Below are 19,047 nucleotides of genomic sequence, written 5' to 3'. Positions count from 1 at the left end.
TGGGATAGAAATATTACCCCAGTACTGACGTGAAACGTAAGAACTTTACATTCCAGCGAGGGCTGCGTCAGTCACGCCAGGAAGAACTATGATACCATGAGCCCGAGCCTCACCGCCAACAAGAAGCCTGAATTTACCTTCCCATTCGACCTGCTGGCGGCTCACCCTCCCCCAGGCTGCATGGGGAACACAGATGATGCAACCACTATTCATCCTGTACACGGGCCAAGGGTTGGTTCTGAATCTGCTGCTAACTCTCCAGTCCTTTGTTCTTCACAGGGTGCGGTGGGCAGGATTCGAAGACAGCCCCCAGGAACTCTGCCCCCGGATGCACAGCCCGCAGGACCCCAGGACTCGTGATTAGGGTATGCTCTGTGGCACAGCTGACTTTATGAGAGAGAGGTCGTCTGGGTGGGCCTGGACTTTTCCAGGAGAAGAGATGTGAGCACAGAAGGGGTCTGACATGAGGGTCATGCCCCCTCCCTCGCTGGCTTTGAAGACAGAGGGGCCTAACACGAGGACTGAAGGTGTGTCCAGGAGCCGAGAGCCACCCCAGGCCGACTGCTAAGCCTGAAAACGGAGACCTCAGTCCTACCACTGCAAGGAGCCAGGACTCCTCCACCAACCTGAACGAGCTTGGAAACAGATTCCTTGCAGCCTGGTCAACCCGATTCCAGCCTGTGAGACCCTGAGCAGAGAACCCCATCACAGGTTAGAACAGCCATCATCAAAAAGCCAAGAGATAACAAGTGTTGGTGAGGATGTGGAGGAAAGGGAGCCCTTGTGCACTGTTGGTGGGACTGTAAACTGGTGCAGCTGCCATGGAAAACAGTATGAAGGTTCCTCAAAAAATTAAAAATAGAACTAACATATGATCCATTAATTCCGCTTCTGGATATATATCTAAAGGAAATGAAAACAGGATATCAAAAAGAGATCTGCACTCCCACGCTCACTGCAGCATCGTTCACAATAGCCAACATATGGAAACAGTTTAAGTGTCTGTCAATATCTGAATGGATAAAGAAGATGTGGTACGTATACACAAAGGAATATTATCCAGCCATGAGAAAGAAGGAAATCCTGCTGTGAGAGACAGCACAGGTGTGCCTTGAGGACATTATACTAAGTGAGAGAAGTCAGACAAAGACATATACTGTATGATCTCACTTATACGTGGAACCTAAAAAAAGTTGAACTCATCATAGAAGCAGCAGAGTGGTGGTTACCAGGGGGAGAGCAGGTGTGGGAGCGGTGGTTACCAGGGGGAGAGCAGGTGTGGGAGCGGTGGTTACCAGGGGGAGAGCGGGTGTGGGAGCGGTGGTTACCAGGGGGAGAGCGGGTGTGGGAGCTGGGGAGATGCTGGTCCAAGGTGCAGACTTGCAGGTAGGAGTACGTCCTGGCGGTTGAACGCACAGCACTGTGATTACAGTCAACAACGTCGTATCATATTCTTCCAAGTTTCTATGAGACTAGATCTTACGTGTTCCCACCACAAGAAAGAAACGGTAATTATGTGACATGATGGAGGTGTGAGCGACTCCACAGTGGTCAACATGTTGTACACCTTAAATTTACACAATGCTATACGTCATCTATTAAAAATTAAATAAAAAAATCTCAAGAAGAAAGTCTTCATGGTGTTACCAAGTGATTTTTAACCAAAAAAAAAAAAAAAAAAAACCCCAGAATTTACAGTGAACAATATAGTCTTGGAGGTCCCACATGATCGACCTTAGTCATTCCCTCCACAAATACTCAACACCTCGTGTCACAGCTCCCGGGCACAACATGATCCTGTATGTGTAGATCTTAAAAACTTGACAATGGAGTATATTTTTAATCCCAAATCAGTTATAGCCTTCAATATTTAGAATATTCTGGATATTCTTCTTGTATCCTAATCTTCATATATGCAAGGAATGCTAATATTAACCAAAGCAACACAGACAGGAAAGTAAATCATCCTGACGACGTGTATCACGTGTACAATGGTGATGATGTGCAGTCTTCTCACACTATGATAATCACTATGTGCATTCTCTGAGTTTTCATGTCACCCTGACTTGCAGCCCCCCATCTCCTATCTCTGTTTACAGGGAGATGGTTTGGAAGGAGCACATCACAGGTTTTGGAAGCAGTCTGGGCTTGGTCCTATCCCCTTTATGCCTTTAGATGCTTCTGGCACGTCATCCCACCTCCCTTTAGCCCACCTCTGATTTCTGAAAGGCAGCTCTGTGTGAGCTCATCTGTATGCCCACATACAGATGGTCCCAATTCAAGGCGCATCTCTTATTTTTTGGGGGGGGGGTCAGAGTATCCTCTGAATCCATCCCAGGGAACCTACAAGTCAGCTTAGCCCAGAAGTTCTGGGGAATTAAGGCAGCTCTCAACCAGTGGGTGACAGAATCCAGTGTATCAATGCCCAGTCTCCCATCCTTTGGATGGACAGTTCTAGGAGGCATTCTGAACAACTGTCAGAGGTCCTGGTGGAACCGCAGCAGCGACATTAACGATGCATCCCTTTATCGACGTTTCCTTCTTGCCCCCTCACCCCTGCTTCCCGGGATCACCTCTCACACAAACTACCTGCAGGAAAATCCTCATCTCAGGCTCTGCTTCCCGAGAAACCCAAGCAAGGATATCTATTACCAGCTACAACTAACTGAACCTCTCTGGGTCTCAACTTCCTCCTCTGTACAAGAGAAATGAACTTATTTCATACGGGTGTTGGCAGGATTAAATGCGGTTAACACGTGAATCACCAGGCACACAGTATTGCCAATAGCTGACAGCTAATATTACCAGCATTATTATTAGGAAAAGGAAATGATACGAAATATTACCATGAACCAGGATGAGCACGACACTGAGAATCACCCCAACTCTTTCAGCCCCACTCAGACACTTCAGACTGAGTCACCTATCAGTGCCCTTAACAAACGTGCAAGGAATGGAGCGTGTACTTGTAAGAGGGAGAAAGGGAACTCAATAGGATGTCTTTTCACTTATTTCACTTCAGCCATCAACCTATCTGCTCAAATGCTTCATGACTGCCAGGTGCATTAGAATAAGTCAGCCCTAGGATAGATTAAGTATGCTTCAAACACTTCAAACGAAGTTCAAGTACTCTTTTTAAAAAAAAAAAAAAAAGCCAAAATAGGAAGCTCAGAAACAAAGATCAATGCAGAAATTATCAAAGGGGTTTTCATTAAAGAATATCTTGTTTTAACTGAACTAAAATTTTATATAGATATAGAGATATATAGTTATGTAACTTGAAAACTTTCATTCTTCTCAAGACTTCTGCTTCAAAAGTTCAGTTCTCTCGTGTTTCTGAGTTATAAGTTCTATAGTTTTTGTCTTAGGTTTTTTACATTGGAATGAAATGTAATCATGTTCTAGCCCTCACAAAAGGTGGGACACGGTTGGGTTAGGGAACTTAAAATGACTTAAAGGAAAATAATCACTGTTTTAAGTTTTAAGACATGTTACACACTAGTTATTTGAAACATTTCCAAACGCCTTTTGTCATTTCCCACTTTATTTCAGAGCCCCTCTTATATCTCAGGGCTGACATCTAAGCTAGAATCACAGAACTGAGTACATTAACTCTATACCAGCTGTACACTCAGGACAATGATGAAAAAAGCACATGGCAGTTATTAAAAATAACTGTCCTGCTCAGCAGCTAAGAAGATTCACCCTCAGCTACGTGCCTGAGCAAGGATGTTCTGACTGTGCTGTTTGTTCTGGAATCATCGGTTCAGCTTTTGCCAAGAAACAACTACATTTGGGGGGAGTGGAGAAATGATGGAAGGACACTGAGGGAATATTTCAAATCTAGAAGTTTAAGAGCATCTGACTTTGGGAGAACGACTGTGGAAAAATAGAAATTATAGAACATTTTCTATAAGGAAAAATGACCCACTATTCCCATCGAAGATGTCATTTATTATACCAGGGAAAGCCAGACAAATACAAAGATTTTAAAGAACTTCAACAAATAGCCTTAAGATTAAAGAGAAAAAAAAATAAACACACCAAAAAATTAGATAAAAGATGCTGTAGTTTTTCTACCAGAAGTCAGGAGTAATCATTTAATTCCATTAGCAACCCAGGTCCGTGTCTCCTTTATTTCAACTCCAGTCATTGCTCAAGTTTTATCTGACTGCAACTTCCACTCTAGCCTCCACTATCAATTTCAGTTGGATAATTTCTCAAAACAACAACAAAAAATTCCATTACCAGTGAAGATGTTATAATCAATTCTCAATTATATGTTTTAATGGGGCATAAGGGTATATATATGAGATATAAAAAAAAGTCCATCAGGCTCATTTCAGGAACAGTTTCAACTTATTCCACAACTAAGTCCTTTTAACAGAGCTGATAAGTAATAAAAGACAGTGAGGTGTTAATGACTGAAAAAGCCTGGAGCTGCTGGGAAGAAAGAAACAGATGATGTGAGGAAAACCAGGACAAACCTCTCCGTTAAAAGAGTTACTGAGAGTCTCTTTAATCCAAAAATGTTAGAAGAGAAAACAATAAAATTTAATTAAATATGAGTTATGAAAAATTCTGGTAATCTCTACATAATATTAAAGATTGAGAACATTTTTCATTCAAGATAAATAGGCAAGACTAAGAATAGATTTTAAATCTTCACTTAAATATTTACAATTCAGATGTTTTTATATCGAGAATACAAATTCTGTGATACTAAAATGCATATGATATGATCAAGGAAGAAATGTGAAATCTCTGTAAATTCCTAAACAAATTTCTAAATACAAGTAAGTTAAACATGTATCTTCCTAAACTGTTTTTTTGACAAAAATTTAACTGCCAACAGGCTGTCAAACTGCATGATCACTAAATTACTACACTAAATTCTGTCAGTATGACAGAATTTTAAAAATAGGACCCACTATTTTTTTTATGCTTCTAATTATTTGCCATTTATTTTTAAAAGAATTTTTTTTTGATGCATGAACAATGCATGTACATTGTGGAGAAAATTTTAATCATGTAAAAGCACAAATAGTAACGTGAGAATCCCTCTGAAATCACCCTAAGCGGAGAGCACACTCACATTCTGATGCACGCGCACCAGCGTCTCGTGCACGTTCTTTTCTCCTTGAACCATATGAAACTGCAATAGTCAGTCTTTTTTTTTTCCCTCTTTTTGTACCACTGGAAGAGTTGCTGCTTTTTTAACTTTTTACTCTGAAATAGTTACAGGTTCATAGGATGTTGTCAAGAAATGAACAGAGCGGTCCCACACACCCATCCCGAGTCTCCCCAGTGCTAACGTCCTATCCAGTTATGGTACAATATCAAAACCAAAAAAACAGACAGCGGTACACTCCACAGAGCTAATTCAGATTTCCCCAGTCATGCATGCACTCGTGTGTGTGTGTGTATGTGTGTGAGTGTACAGGACGGGGGAGCTCTCTCCAGGCTCATCACACATGCAGGCTTGTGTAACAACCGCAATCAGGATGTTCAACATTACCGTTACCACAAGGCTCCTCCGGTTGCCCTCTGGTAACCATACCCTCCCCCTTCCTCCACCCTTACCCCTCCCTAGTCCAAATCTGTGATCCTGTTATTACACAAATGCTACCTAAATGAAATCATGTGGTATATATATATCCTTCTGAGATTGGCTTTTTTCACTTGGCATATTCTTGAGGTTCATCTTAGCAGTTGCTCATATTGATAATTTGTTTTTTTTGTTGCTGAGTTGTGTCCACGGTGTGGAGGGACCACTAGTTAGTTTGACTAGTCACCCACCGAAGGACACCTGGGTCGCTTCCAACTTTTGGATACTATGAGTAAAGTTGCTATGAACATTTGTGTACCAGCTTCTGGATGAAAATAAGTCATTTCTTTGAGATAAATGCCCAAGAATGCAATTGCTGGGTCATATGGTAAGTGCATTTTTTGGTTTTGAAAGGAACTGCCAAACTCTTTTCCGGAGTGGCCCCTGTCACCAGTGTATGGGGGACCTCATTCTTCCACATCCTTCCTCACCAGCATTTGGTGAGACCTACTTAATAACTATGATGGAGAATCTGTTTCCTTCCCTCCTCCTTTTCCCCAGAGTATGTGTCTGTTAGAAACAAGTTTCAACTTCCTCTTAAATATTTCCAATAATTGCTATTATTTAAACAGCAAAATATATTTAATTTTAGAAGAATTCTACACAAGAACGGAGGACTTGTTAGTGACAAAATATACAAGATTTCCTTCCATTTTTAAAACCCACCTACTCTGTATTTTTACCATTTAACAGTTACCTTTTATTTCTATCTCAAATTAGTTTTCAAAATAAGGCACACTCAACCATTTTTAAAGTCTCCCCCAACCTCCTGCCCCGCCTTAAAAAATGAATACAGATTGTTTCAGGGAGGACAAAAAAGACCTTTAATTAATACTGTCCTAGAATTGTAGGTTTTAAACATTCATTTAAAATACCAACTTCTGTGCCCTACGTTTCTACAGTTTTTAAAAGTTTTCTATCTAGCCTTCATCAACAATTACTTTCCAAGACAGGTTTACAGTTATTTTATACCATACATTATTTCTATGAGTATTTGAAAGTATTATAGAGCCCTTTCCTTAATTCCTTAGAATTGGTCTTTGGAAAAAAAAATTCTGTGCATGTTAAAGTCAACACATGTTTTAAAAGAAAGTTAAATGACTCTTTACAGAGCTTCTCTTCAGCCTCCCTCCAACACACACGGACGCGTGCACACACACACATTTATCAAAAGCCAAAAGGTACTTATTGCTTCTACATGCAACTAATAAAGGATACTTCTTACCTAAAGTGTAGTAGTTTAGGATAATGGCAGGTTTTGCAGGCAGACAGAATAAATAACTCCTTTAGACAACAACTCATGGCAACTCCTAAGGAGACTCCACAAAGTTCAGTCATTTAGAGCAGCTACTGGAACAGCTGTTTCCTAAACCCATGTCACAGGAAACAAACACTATTCTAGTATCTAAACTTCTGGAACACTTAAAAAATTTCTATCAATTACCCTGAAGGAAATGACCACTATCTAGAGTATTAGCAAAATAGACACTGCAGAAACACGACATGTACAAGGTTTGCCCAAAGCAGTAAGACAGAAATGCTCAACTGTACCTTATCTTTTGCGAGAGGAGCAAGGCAGCTTAGAAGCCCCTGATGTGGCTGCTGGTCTCTGAGCCACACCATTCACCCCGCCAGGCCTCCAATTTCCCATCAGTTAGAAAGCTGGGGGTGGGGGGGGGTGGTGTTTGGATGATATCCATAAGAAAGTCACGTCCAGCTCTTAAATGATATAATTCTATTTTTACTTCCTTTTGACTGGGGCAGGAAGAGGTCTCCTGAATCCTGTCTTTTTTTTTTTTTTTTTTGGTAAGATTATATGAAAATCAGATTAGCAATAAAGGATTTAGGACCTTTTGAATTTGACAGTAACTTTTCCAGAAAATCAGATTCAACTATTAACAAAACCCTGAAGGTACATTTGCATTTATCTTCCTGGTCATTTTACTGCTTAAAGAATGATGAGAACAAAAAGCTTAAGATTAATGGGTAAGTGAGAAGTGCACTCAAACTGTGGCCAGAGGCTTCACGAGTTATGAACCTGTTCCAACGTCATGGCGGGGGCCGGACTGGAGGGCCCCTGGCCTGAAGTGAGTCTAGGTAGCGTCACGACGGCTGTACTTCCTGCCGGGGTCGACAAAGAACTCGATGGGTAAGACGTCAGTTTAAAGGGGTGGTTCAACTCCACTGGAAAGGGCTAGTCCGTGATGTGTTACAAAGGATACTTTTTACAGAAACAGTATGTGAAATTGCTGTTAGATATCAAGCGTTTGCCATGTTATCCCATTCTTTGGATGGTTTCCAATTTTTTCTTGTAAGATTTAATAAACTCCAGGCTAGAAGCTCTGTGTTATGAATATTTAGCCCAATTTCCTAGAATTTTAAAGTCCTGACGTTTTCCTTAATTTTACTTAGAGTACTGACCTACTTAACCACAAAATGTGGGGGGGAAAATGGGAAAGGTTTAGATTGCTACAGGAATCCTTCCAAACTCCAAAGTTTTTTGTTGTTGTTGTTATTGTTAGTACATTAAACACTCTAGAAAAAGAAGTATAAAGCAGCTGCTTGTGTCTAAGTATGAAAATCAGCTCTGCAGAGTTCATTCAAAGGGATTATGGAGGGGCTTCCCTGGTGGCGCAGTGGTTGAGAATCTGCCTGCCAATGCAGGGGACACGGGTTCGAGCCCTGGTCTGGGAAGATCCCACATGCCGCGGAGCGACTAGGCCCGTGAGCCACAACTACTGAGCCTGCGCGTCTCGAGCCTGTGCCCCGCAACAAGAGAGGCCGCGATGAAGAGTGGCCCCCGCTTGCCACAACTATAGAAAGCCCTCGCACAGAAACGAAGACCCAACATAGAAATCAATCAATCAATCAATCAATCAATCAATCAATCAATCAAAAAAAAAAAAAGCTCATTTCCTCCTCTTCCCCTTTAAAAAAAAAAAAAAAAAGAATCACCTTCTCTTAAACAAAAAAAAAAAAAAAAAAAGGGGTTATGGAGATAGCAGGCCCTTAGTGTCATCAAAATCAATCCGAGGGCTGGTGACACAGAGGTTGCTGGACCACTGGGCCCCACGCCCAGAGTTACCAATCCAGTCATCGGTGGGTCAGAGAATTTACGTTTCTAACCAATTCCAAGGAGATGTGATGCTGCCTGTCCGAGGACCAGACTCTGGGAACCACAGCTCGTAATGAACTGTTTCTGTGCATCCACTTCATTCAGATTTTTACTCTGTACAAATATTTATATAATGGAAAAGAATAAATATAAGATGGGGAAGCTGGCACAATTCATGGAAATGACAGAAACATCCTCTCCTAAACTCTCTTTAGAATATTTGCAAAATCATCTAAAAAGGAAACTCTCCAGCAGCAGCCAAAACATATAATGATAAACAAGCAGGACTTACAGTCATCTTTACTGATAAGAGATGAGCACCTTCAGGATGAGAAAAGCGCTGGATCCCCTTCTGTGGAATCCCTTACCAGTCCCTGGCTCACGGCCTGGGGGCTTCATACAGCAGGAAACAAAAATGTTGTGACCATCTGTTCCTTGTCCTGAACCCCGATCCAACCAAGGAGCAGGTCCTCATCCTCGCCATTTGCAGAGACAACGTGGAGGGGTTTACATTAATATAATCAATATAAAATTACATTTGTATTTAAAACTAATACACAAACTCTGTCAAATAAAAATTAAGAGAAGAAAAAAATACATATACCCAGAGTTAGATATGGCAAAGAAGGTATGCCAACGGAAGCAGAAGAGATGTAACAATATGTGACTGGTGATGGGGTTTTGGACTTGGCATATTGATATTTTCAGCTGAAGGAGTTTGAGAAAATGGCAGAAGCAGGAAGCTCACTCTGACCTCCCCCTTGCTCTTCTCCCCTGGAGCAGGTCCTAAGACCCTCATGTGGGAGGTACCCTCCCTGTACCCAGAAGAGAGGAGCACCCTTATCAACAAGACGGAAGGACACAGAGAAGAGTGCAACACGCTGGCCTGGCTAAGTCTCCTCCAGTTCACTACGCTTACCTCAGAGCCTTTGTCCTAATGACATTTCTCCATGAACATCCACTCTTCCTCAAACCTGGCTTAAAACACTCAAGTTTAACTCTTTCTTTGGGTCTTCATTTCCTTATGAAGGCCCCCATGTTAACGTAAAATTTAACATTAAATAAATCTGTACACTTTTCTCCTGTTAATCTCTGTCATTTTAATTTTCAGACCCAGCCAAGGACCCTAAGAGGATCGAAGAAAACATTTTTTCCTCCCCTGTACTAACTATCATGCCCAAATACATGCTAACACATTTTGAAGCATCAATGAAATGAATAATCTGATTTAAAAATTATACATGTTATAGAAATTAACACAGGAAATGAAATTGTTAAATATCAAAATCTAATGGAGAAACTGAAATTATTTCAAGTTTTCAAAGTCATGGGTATGGAAAAGAATCAAAAGCTATCTAATGGATTTTTTGTAGTAATTCTGAAATCAAAGCTTCATCATGTATTTTTTTAAAAGGTGGTGAGAGGTGAGGAGAAGCCTAGCCCCACCAGATATTAAAACACTTCACAAAACAACAATCTAAACATTATGGAGTGACTTCCCTGGTGGTCCAGTAGCTAAGCCTCCGCACTCCTAATGCAGGGGGCCTGGGTTCGATCCCTGGTCAGGGACTAGATCTCACACACATGCCGCAACTAAGAGGCTGCATGCTGCAACTAAAGATTATGCATGCCGTAACTAAAGATTCCACATGCCACAACTAAAAAAAAAAAAGATTCTGCATGCCGCAACTGAAGAACCCGCACGCAGCAACGAAGATCTGGCGCAGACAAGATAAATAAATAACTAATTAAAAAACCCCACCAACATTATGTAAAACAAAAAGAGATGGGTGGATCATTTAAGTGGAAAATCCCCAAAAGAGATGTGACCATATGCTGAACAAATATAATAAAGGATATATCAGAAACAAAGGAGAAAGTAAAGAAATTTGTAATAAGTGGCATTGTGAAAACTAGTTGGCCATTTATAAAATCAATTTAGAGGCATACAGGATAAATTAAATAACTGAAAACCAAAAATGATATATGGAAAAAGAAAAAGAAAACCAAATTAAACCTTTAAAGTTACTAATAAGGGATCTTACACACTATAGAAGAAATTATCAAGGATCAACAGATACTGTGTAACATGAACAGTAAACACTCTTGGATATTAAAAAAAAATACAATAAAAAGGGAAACAACAGATTGAGGAAAAACAATTGCCACAAGTAGCAAAAGATCATTATTTTTACCACAGTAAAAAAAAAAAAAAGAAAAAGAAAAAGAAAAAAAAATCCAGACCCCAATAAAATCTTTTCAATAGAAAAAAACAGACAGTTCACAGAAACCAAAAATTGTTCAGCCCTATATGTTATTAAAAATGAAGTACCATTTTTGTCCAGTTACATATTGGCCAATATAAAAACAATGCTAACAAGAGTGAGGTGAAATACTTTCATTACTAGGTTTGCATAAATTGTTAAAAAGACTCTTAGAAAGCAATCTGATTTAAAAAATCTCTAACATACTTTCACCTAGTGACACCGCATCTGAAGATACACGCTAAGGACACAATCCAAAAGAATAAAAGAGCTACTGCCTACCTAAAGAAGCTCATTTCTGTATTAAATGACTCGGCCACTTGATGAGCCATCATGCAGCCAACAACAAACATGGTGAAGACGTAAGATATTAAGTAAAAGAAGAATAAAAAGACAAATATGTGTAACTTATCACATGAAAAAGGGCTGGTAATGCACTCCTGAAAAATTAGTTTCATTAATACAGTGAGATTGTGGATGATTGTTGGCCCTCAATGGTATAAACTTTTTGTAATGTTAGATAGCTTTACAATTAAAAATTCAAATAAACGTAAGATTCTGTAAACACACAAAATATATTTTCATTCCCCAATAATCATAATAAATATGTATTTTGACATATCCAACTAATACTTTATTGTTTTGGGTGGTTATAAAAATAAAAAATTCCTTCTTTTAAAATGTTCAGTGTATGAATGTACTTCTTTATTCAATTATTCTTATGTAATATCATTCACAAATTTAATTTATTCAATACATTTAATAAGCATATTTACTACATGCCTATTAACTCCTTATAGCTTATTTGTTCATGATTTAAAATATACTACTTTATAGCAATACTACAGTAAAATCTAGTGTTACCTGGAACTTTTACAATCAGAAATTTCCATTAATCAACATTTTTGAGCTTCACTGATATAAGTAGTTAATGATAACCTAAGACATTAAGAGATTTTAAAGACCTTTCTGAATTATTAAAAAATTTTATAGTACATTCTACTGCTTTGAAAATTGGTAATCTTGAACAGACTAAACAGCAAATAACAATGGTTTAAATGGCAAATAAAACGTTTAAACTAACAAACTTCTCAACCTTGAAAACCTGGTATGCTCATTATGCAACAGAAGTAATCACATAATTAAAAATTTGAGAATACCTTAACGTGCTATGGATTCACAGCTGTTAAACATAATCTGTTCATGGATTAAGATAGATCACACCTAGGTTTCACATCAATATTTTCTATTCAGAAATTCTAAACTTTAAAAACAAAAGAAAACAAGTTCTTCCCACTTCTAACACTTGTAAGGAAGGAATGACTTCTTTGCAAACAGAAAACTTAAGGACACAAAAACCAAAATCACTCCCTTGCTCGTAACATTTGAATTTCAGTACAAAAGTCGTGTCACTGGAATTTTCTCAAGTAACAGTTCTCATATCTATGGTAACAGTGATGTAGACTGGCTGCTATATTATAAGAAAAATTTGAGAAATCTCCAAAAACTAAACTCAAATGCCTGTCTAAGGAAATTTGGAGGAGGGGGCAAAAAGAGGAAGAAGACAATAAGATCTCAGTACATCTGAAAATGAGACAATGTTGATGAAAACAAAACCAAACTTGTTGGTGGTGACTGGGCCTGGTGTTGAAGCCTACGGTTTTTTAAAATCATTAGTAAAACATTACAGATATAGATACTAAATTTAAATTTTCATTAACTATATAAAATTTATATTTCTGTATCTTACTCATCCAGGAACAAGCAACAATTTGACAAATGTGAGCCAATTCTGACAGCTGCCCCCTGAGATGAGTCTCACTATCAGTATGGGGAAATAAACTTAAGCTTTGGTTGCTTTCTCATGAGTCACATCAAAAATAAAATGCAATCAGAGATACCACCACTTTCTATTTTATGTTTGACCCCAAAGAAGGTGTCAAAGGAATGACATCTGCAGGTCTACAATTTGAGCATTGCTATCTGAACAAATGATTTTCTTCTTTTTAAGGGGGATCTGAATCTGGAAATCCACAAGACGAAGCCGGCGTGGGCACCAAGAGAGGAGGATGTGGCGGTCCCCGGGCGGCGCCCCCCTGCTCCCCGGGGTCTCCGTGGTTACCTGGCCTCCTCTCCTGGAGCTAGTTTTCCTGCCCCCGTTAGCTTGTGTTATCTTTCCCACCAGCCTTTATACTCAGCTAGCTGTTGACTAGGCTCTGTGAAAAGTTTTTAGAGGACAAGATCCTTCCAGCAATTCAGAGCCAAGATGCTGTGTTTTTAGGTTTAGTATCTCCCTGAAAGGACATCTGCATTTTAATAGGACACGGTAGAATCCAAAGGCCTTTAAAGCTCAGGGAACAAAGCTAAGAGAGGAAGTTTTTGGGCCCGGCTCTGCCCCACGACTGCGCAAGTCACACCGCCTGGAGCCAGCTCCTGTGGGCCAATCCCAAGTCTCCCCAGGAACTGTCCTGTCCACAGGGGACAGAACCCACTGGTTACACAGGCAGTTCCCCACACTCCACCAGCGGGATGCTGTGAGATCAAAATCATGTTCAGCTTAAGATCACACATTGGCATAATGATTCTCTATGCTGATAGAATAATTCAGATGTTAGATTGCTTTAGACTTTAAATATCACTGAAGAACACTCAATAATATTCAAAACAATTACCTTCGGAAATGTTTTCACTTATGCTGCCTTGATTTCAAACTAAGTAGTCCAAAAATTGCAATCTAGAACGATGGTTTCAAACCTTTTCAGGTTTAAGAGTGGGTGTACTTTTATTGACAATTTATTGAGAAAATACATGACAACAGAAATCTATTATGAATTCCGTAGCACTTTTAAAAGTGACTTTGAATTTTATTCTGCACAACATTTACACACATTTGCAACAGAATACTGCATATATTTCAACTATATTTATCACACAGTACCCAAAGCTCAACATGCTTTTGGATGCAAGAGCCTCTCGTTATAAATGTCCTCATGCCACAGGTTGGAAACATTCTGCTTCTAGAAGGTTCAGTGACAGTCAAATGTCAACATGCTTGAAAGCCGATCACACCACATTATTTCCAGAAAATATTTTAGAAATGGGGATTTATCACTTTCAATTACAAGCTGTTGGAAGCTTATGAATGAGTGACTTATGAATAAATTAGTACTATGAATGGCTGCCTTGGTCCCCTCCCTCCTTCTACCATAAGTCCCTCACTGCCAGCTAACAGGGTGGGGATGAGACATGGATTCTGTGCCTTCCCAGACAGGCTGGCGGTACTAGCCAGCAGGGATGGCAGGAGATGGTCCCTGAGGAGATCCCTGAGTCCAGAGGCAGAGGAAGAAGTTGCATGAAGAAGGGACCAGTGGGAGAGCAACACATCAACACACGGGGCAGCCTGTGGAGTAGACCGAATTCCTCACTTCCCTTTGAACTACTTCCTGAAATTTCACCATTAGAGATTTACATATTTTACATTTCTCTTTTAAGCAAATTGAGAATACTCTATTTGGGAGCTTTTAGATATGGGGAGAAATGGGTAGAAAGGTAGACGATTTTGAAGAAAGGGGGAGAGGGCAGCTGTGGTGGAGGCCTCAGTAGGGACTTCTGGCCGTGAGGGTAATTAAGGCCCAGCAGAAAGAGGGACCAGAAAGTGAAAAAGACAAGTATGAAATGTCAAAGACGCACTATTCCTGATTCAAAATGGTGTTCAGAGATGATTTTACCCTCTGCTCTTCCTGTTTTCTCCTGGCTCTTTAACTACATTATGGGCAGGGAGGACTTCTGCAAGAACAGCCTGGAAACTAGACCACTATTCAGGAGGTATCACTGAGAAACCGCTTTCCCAGTTACACATGACTTAAAGCCAACATCCTAGGGCTCCAAATAAGCCACGCGCTCTCCCCTGCCCTTGACTGTGACTGCACTGCCCTTGGCTCAGAGGCCTGCACTCGGCCAACCTCTGCTCATCCTCCGGGTCTCAGCTCAACTGCTCCTCCCTCTGACAAATGCAGGGAGTTTTAGGCTCTCTTTCCTCCACCCTCCCACTGTAACAGGTAAGTGTCACTGCTGCCACATGCTTACCCTCTGTTCCTCCACCAGACACTAGGTTCCTCGAGGGCAGACATGATGTCTTTTAAAGGGATCAGGATATGCCACCCCAAAATATGCCACTTTGGTCTGAGGATTATTTTGAGCTAAAGGAGATACAGAAACAGCAGAAATGGGAAAAGCTCTTTGGCCTTCCCCTCTCTGTCTGAAAGCAGGGTATAAATTTCCCTTTGTAAAGGAAATATAAATTTACGTTTGTAAAGGTGTCTCCCTCTCCCCTACCAGGCAGAGGAGATGATGCATCAACAGAGAAGGCAGCAGCCTGAGTCCGTGTAACAAACCTCACTCAATGACCCCCTTCTCCCATTAGGTCCCCATACACTCACCTTCCCACAGTCTACCACCCCTAGAAGCCTGAACTCTCCCTCCTTGTCTAGTTATATCTTCACAACTTATCACCCTTTGTTAAAATGCTATATAAACCCCTGGGTCTAACGGCTGCTCTGGGTCTTCACTTCTTTTCTATGAAGGCCTCCATGTGTACACAAAAATTAAAATATTGCCATCAAATAAAAAATCTGTCTTTTGTCAATTTAATGTGCAGGGCATAGGCACTAAACCTAAGAGGTGGAGGAGAGGGTTTTCCTCCCCTACACTTTCAACCTGACAGCCTCAGCACCTGTCACGTGCTCAGCGAGAGTCCAGTGCATGACCTGGTAACCACGCTGGCATGGAGGCTGCACAGTCGATACCACACTTCCAGGAGCAGGGGCACCACGCACCGGTGGGTGGTAGCAGGCTTCCCACTGGCTGCTTGACTGCAGAGGTGCAGAAGGCAGTCACAGCAGGCCAGGTGTTCAAGATGCAGTCATGCAGAAGACAAACAGACACAGCAGCTCAGGAAACAGCAGCGCAGCTGAAGGGAAACGCTGGCATCCCATTGTATGCGCTGAGAACAAACGTGTCATCACCACGGCTAACAGTGGGAGCAGGAAGTGGCTACAACTGGCTTTCAGGGGCTGGCAGTGGACAATGATGTCAAATTGGTCCATAAAATCAGTGTAGTACACATTCAAAAACACCCGAGCTTAACAAGACTCACTTTAATACAAAAATGCCATTGCCCAAGGACTACGGAAAAGTTGGCCAAGAAACCTGTAAAGCATTAAAAATGGCATTCCAAACATAATGCCACCCCCAAATGATCAACAAAATACAGCCTCTGAATCACTTCCCAAAATTCATATTTACAAAATGATGCAATGAACTTTTCCTTGGGGTTGACAACTGAAAGTAGGCAGAGAAACTGAAGGAGTATTGAGTTTATCCAGAAGCATACAACCTGTAAGGATATTTATCCTTCCAATGAAGGATTCAATACACGCATGAGATTATGGGAAATCCCTTATATGTACTCAATGATATGTACTTAAAACAGCACCAAGATATATAAGAAGCCTATTTTGTTGCAAGGAAAGTCTGTAAGTTGAGCTACCACTCCTAAAACAAGACCCATAGTGTTTTGAAACTGGGATGTGACATGACAGTGTCCTTTCCAGGAACTCTCCACAAAATGTCAATATTCCTTAGAATGAAGGCTTGCCCACCAATCCAATACACAGAAATAAGTTGTTTTCTTAGGCAACTTTGTGTGGTCTTTCCCTGTTCTAGGCACAAAATAGGAATTCAAGAATGATTGTGAAAATAGCAAATCGATGACTAATTACAAGATAGGAGTAAGAAGGCACAGCATTCAAGAAACACCCACCCAGGAAAAAAATTTATCTAAGCCAAAACAGAATTATTTTCATTTTACCACTTTGTGTTTTCGTACAAGATCATAAGCAGGAGAGAAAAACAAAAAACAAACAAACAAAAAACCCAAACACTTGCCATCTTATGAAAAAGTCTGCCTAAAAGTATAGTAAAACAAGTTGAGTTGACTGTATGAGATGGTTTGTAACATATCAGGGAAACAGCCCTCTGTTTCCATGTCTTTTAAATATGTTAGCATATAAACTAACGTCCTAGATAAAGATACAAGATTTTTAAGCCCTTAAAAACACAAACTTCATATTATGTAAGACGGCACCGTATGAGATATATGTTCGGTTTTAAATTCAGGTAAGACAGAACCACACAGTACTCCAGAGAGAGAAGTGATCTGATAAGCATTTTGGCACAAATCGTTCAGGCCTTTCACTGTCCTCTATCTACCTTCCCTTGTATGCAGAGGAACTTTTATTCTCCATGGTCAAGGCAATTAATGACAATGCTCTTGGCAACAGGTAGCTCTGCCTTTTTGGCTCAGGCAGCTTTGCCAGTTCTTAAATTTGCTTATAAAAACATAGGTGGGTCCCTTAGAAAAAGCCCCAGAATCTGACAGTGAATTTCTTATGTCTTTTTCTTTTTTTACCCTTACCTTTCCTCAGCCTAATTCCTTCCATTTACGATCATGGGTACCCACACAAGAGATGAAATATTTTCCCATTCCCTAGAATCTCTTAATTTTGATGGTCAAAAAGGTCCTACATTTACCATTTATGACAGTAAGCAGCTAAAATGTTCCTGCAAAGGGATTTCAAGACTATGTTGTCGTTCTTTCTTTATATCAGCATTTCATTACCTCTCTTTCTCTATACCTGAAGTCAAGAGAAACCTCTGATTCTCTGTATACTTCAGAAAATTGTAGAAGAGGAAATATGTTCCCAGGTATCAATTTCACAGACAGAATGGAAAGCACTTAGAAAAATACATGTTTTAGTTTTCTGAGCAAGATATTTCTTTACCATTAGTCTAGAAATCCCAGTACTTTCTGTTGTATTTTGAAAGATAAAATGAATTCAATTTTTTGTAATCCCTTTGAGAAATTGTAATTTGCTACTATTAATTCACTGAGTCAATTAAAGGACACTCTGGGAAAAACGTAGAAAAGATTCTTCCACATTTCATATTTCAGAACTAAAATAAAAGCTCAGAGTTGAAGTTGATACTGTGGTGCTTGAAAATGTCTCACAATCATCTTTTGTTGAATTAGTGGGTTACAGCTCACAGTTTGTGGCACTGTCATTGTTCTCTCATATTCACCAGACTCAGTTACATTTCCCCTGATAACTTCCTGAATTAACAGTAGGGGGGTCCATCTGAGACTACTCGACCCTAGATTATAAGCCACTTTTCTACAACAAAGGTACTTGCTCTTCTATGTATGTAGCATAAAATAAGTACTTACTTTTTTTTTTTTAATGAAATGGATGTATGAATAAATAACTAACTTGCTTTTAATTTTTTTCCTAAGTCTTGTGAAGTAGGAGGAAAGCAGTGAAGATGTTTAAACTAAATTGCTGTGTGTGGGCTATTAGGACCACCTCCTTTTGGTAAAGAAAATCCAATGAACAGAACCAAAAAGAGGTGTCTGCTAGGGAACAGACTGGAAGCCACAGACACTGGCTTACTCACCCTTATTATAACCTCCAGGTTGGAAGCTTGACCATGCAGATTCAAGGCAGGTAAGCCCTCAAATGTCCCTAATCATCCTAATTTTCACATTTCCCTTGGGCCCAAGCTACCATTATCTCTCACTAACTGGTCAACAGCCTCCTAGCTGGTCAATCCAGATCCACACCAGCCCTCTTCCAATCCATTTCTGCATAGTAGCCAGAGTGACTATTCTGCGTAGCAAACCTGGTCATGTCACGCCCTGCCTAATAAAACCCTCCCAGACTCCAGTGCTCTTAGAAGGACTGCTTCACATGGCCTAAATGATCCCGTCTCATCATGTACCACCACCTGCACTCACTGCCCCCAGCTCAAATGGTCTCCTTCCTTCTACCTCTTCAAACTTGACATAATCCCACTAGCCTTGAGCTTTGCATGTGCTGTTTCCTCTGGACGTAATCTCTTCCCTCCCCTTTTAGCTCCTACTCAGCTTCCAGATCTCAGCTTAAGTTCCACTTCCTCACAGAAGGATTCCATGATCTCCACAATTAAATGAAACCCAACTTATG

The 19,047-nt window shown here is 40.3% G+C and overlaps 1 protein-coding gene across 1 annotated transcript in view; it reads right to left on the bottom strand.

The window, feature by feature from the left end:
- DTNBP1 (dystrobrevin binding protein 1) overlaps positions 1–19,047 on the bottom strand; it is a 118,649-nt gene that overhangs the window by 8,443 nt on the left and 91,159 nt on the right. The gene's annotated exons all lie outside the window — the stretch shown is intronic.

The sequence above is a fragment of the Eschrichtius robustus genome, chromosome 12 (genome assembly GCF_028021215.1).
Source record: "Eschrichtius robustus isolate mEscRob2 chromosome 12, mEscRob2.pri, whole genome shotgun sequence".
In the NCBI taxonomy this organism is placed as follows: Eukaryota; Metazoa; Chordata; class Mammalia; order Artiodactyla; family Eschrichtiidae; genus Eschrichtius; species Eschrichtius robustus.
The sequence above is the reverse complement of the archived record's forward strand: the minus strand, read 5'-3'. Positions and strand labels throughout refer to the sequence as shown.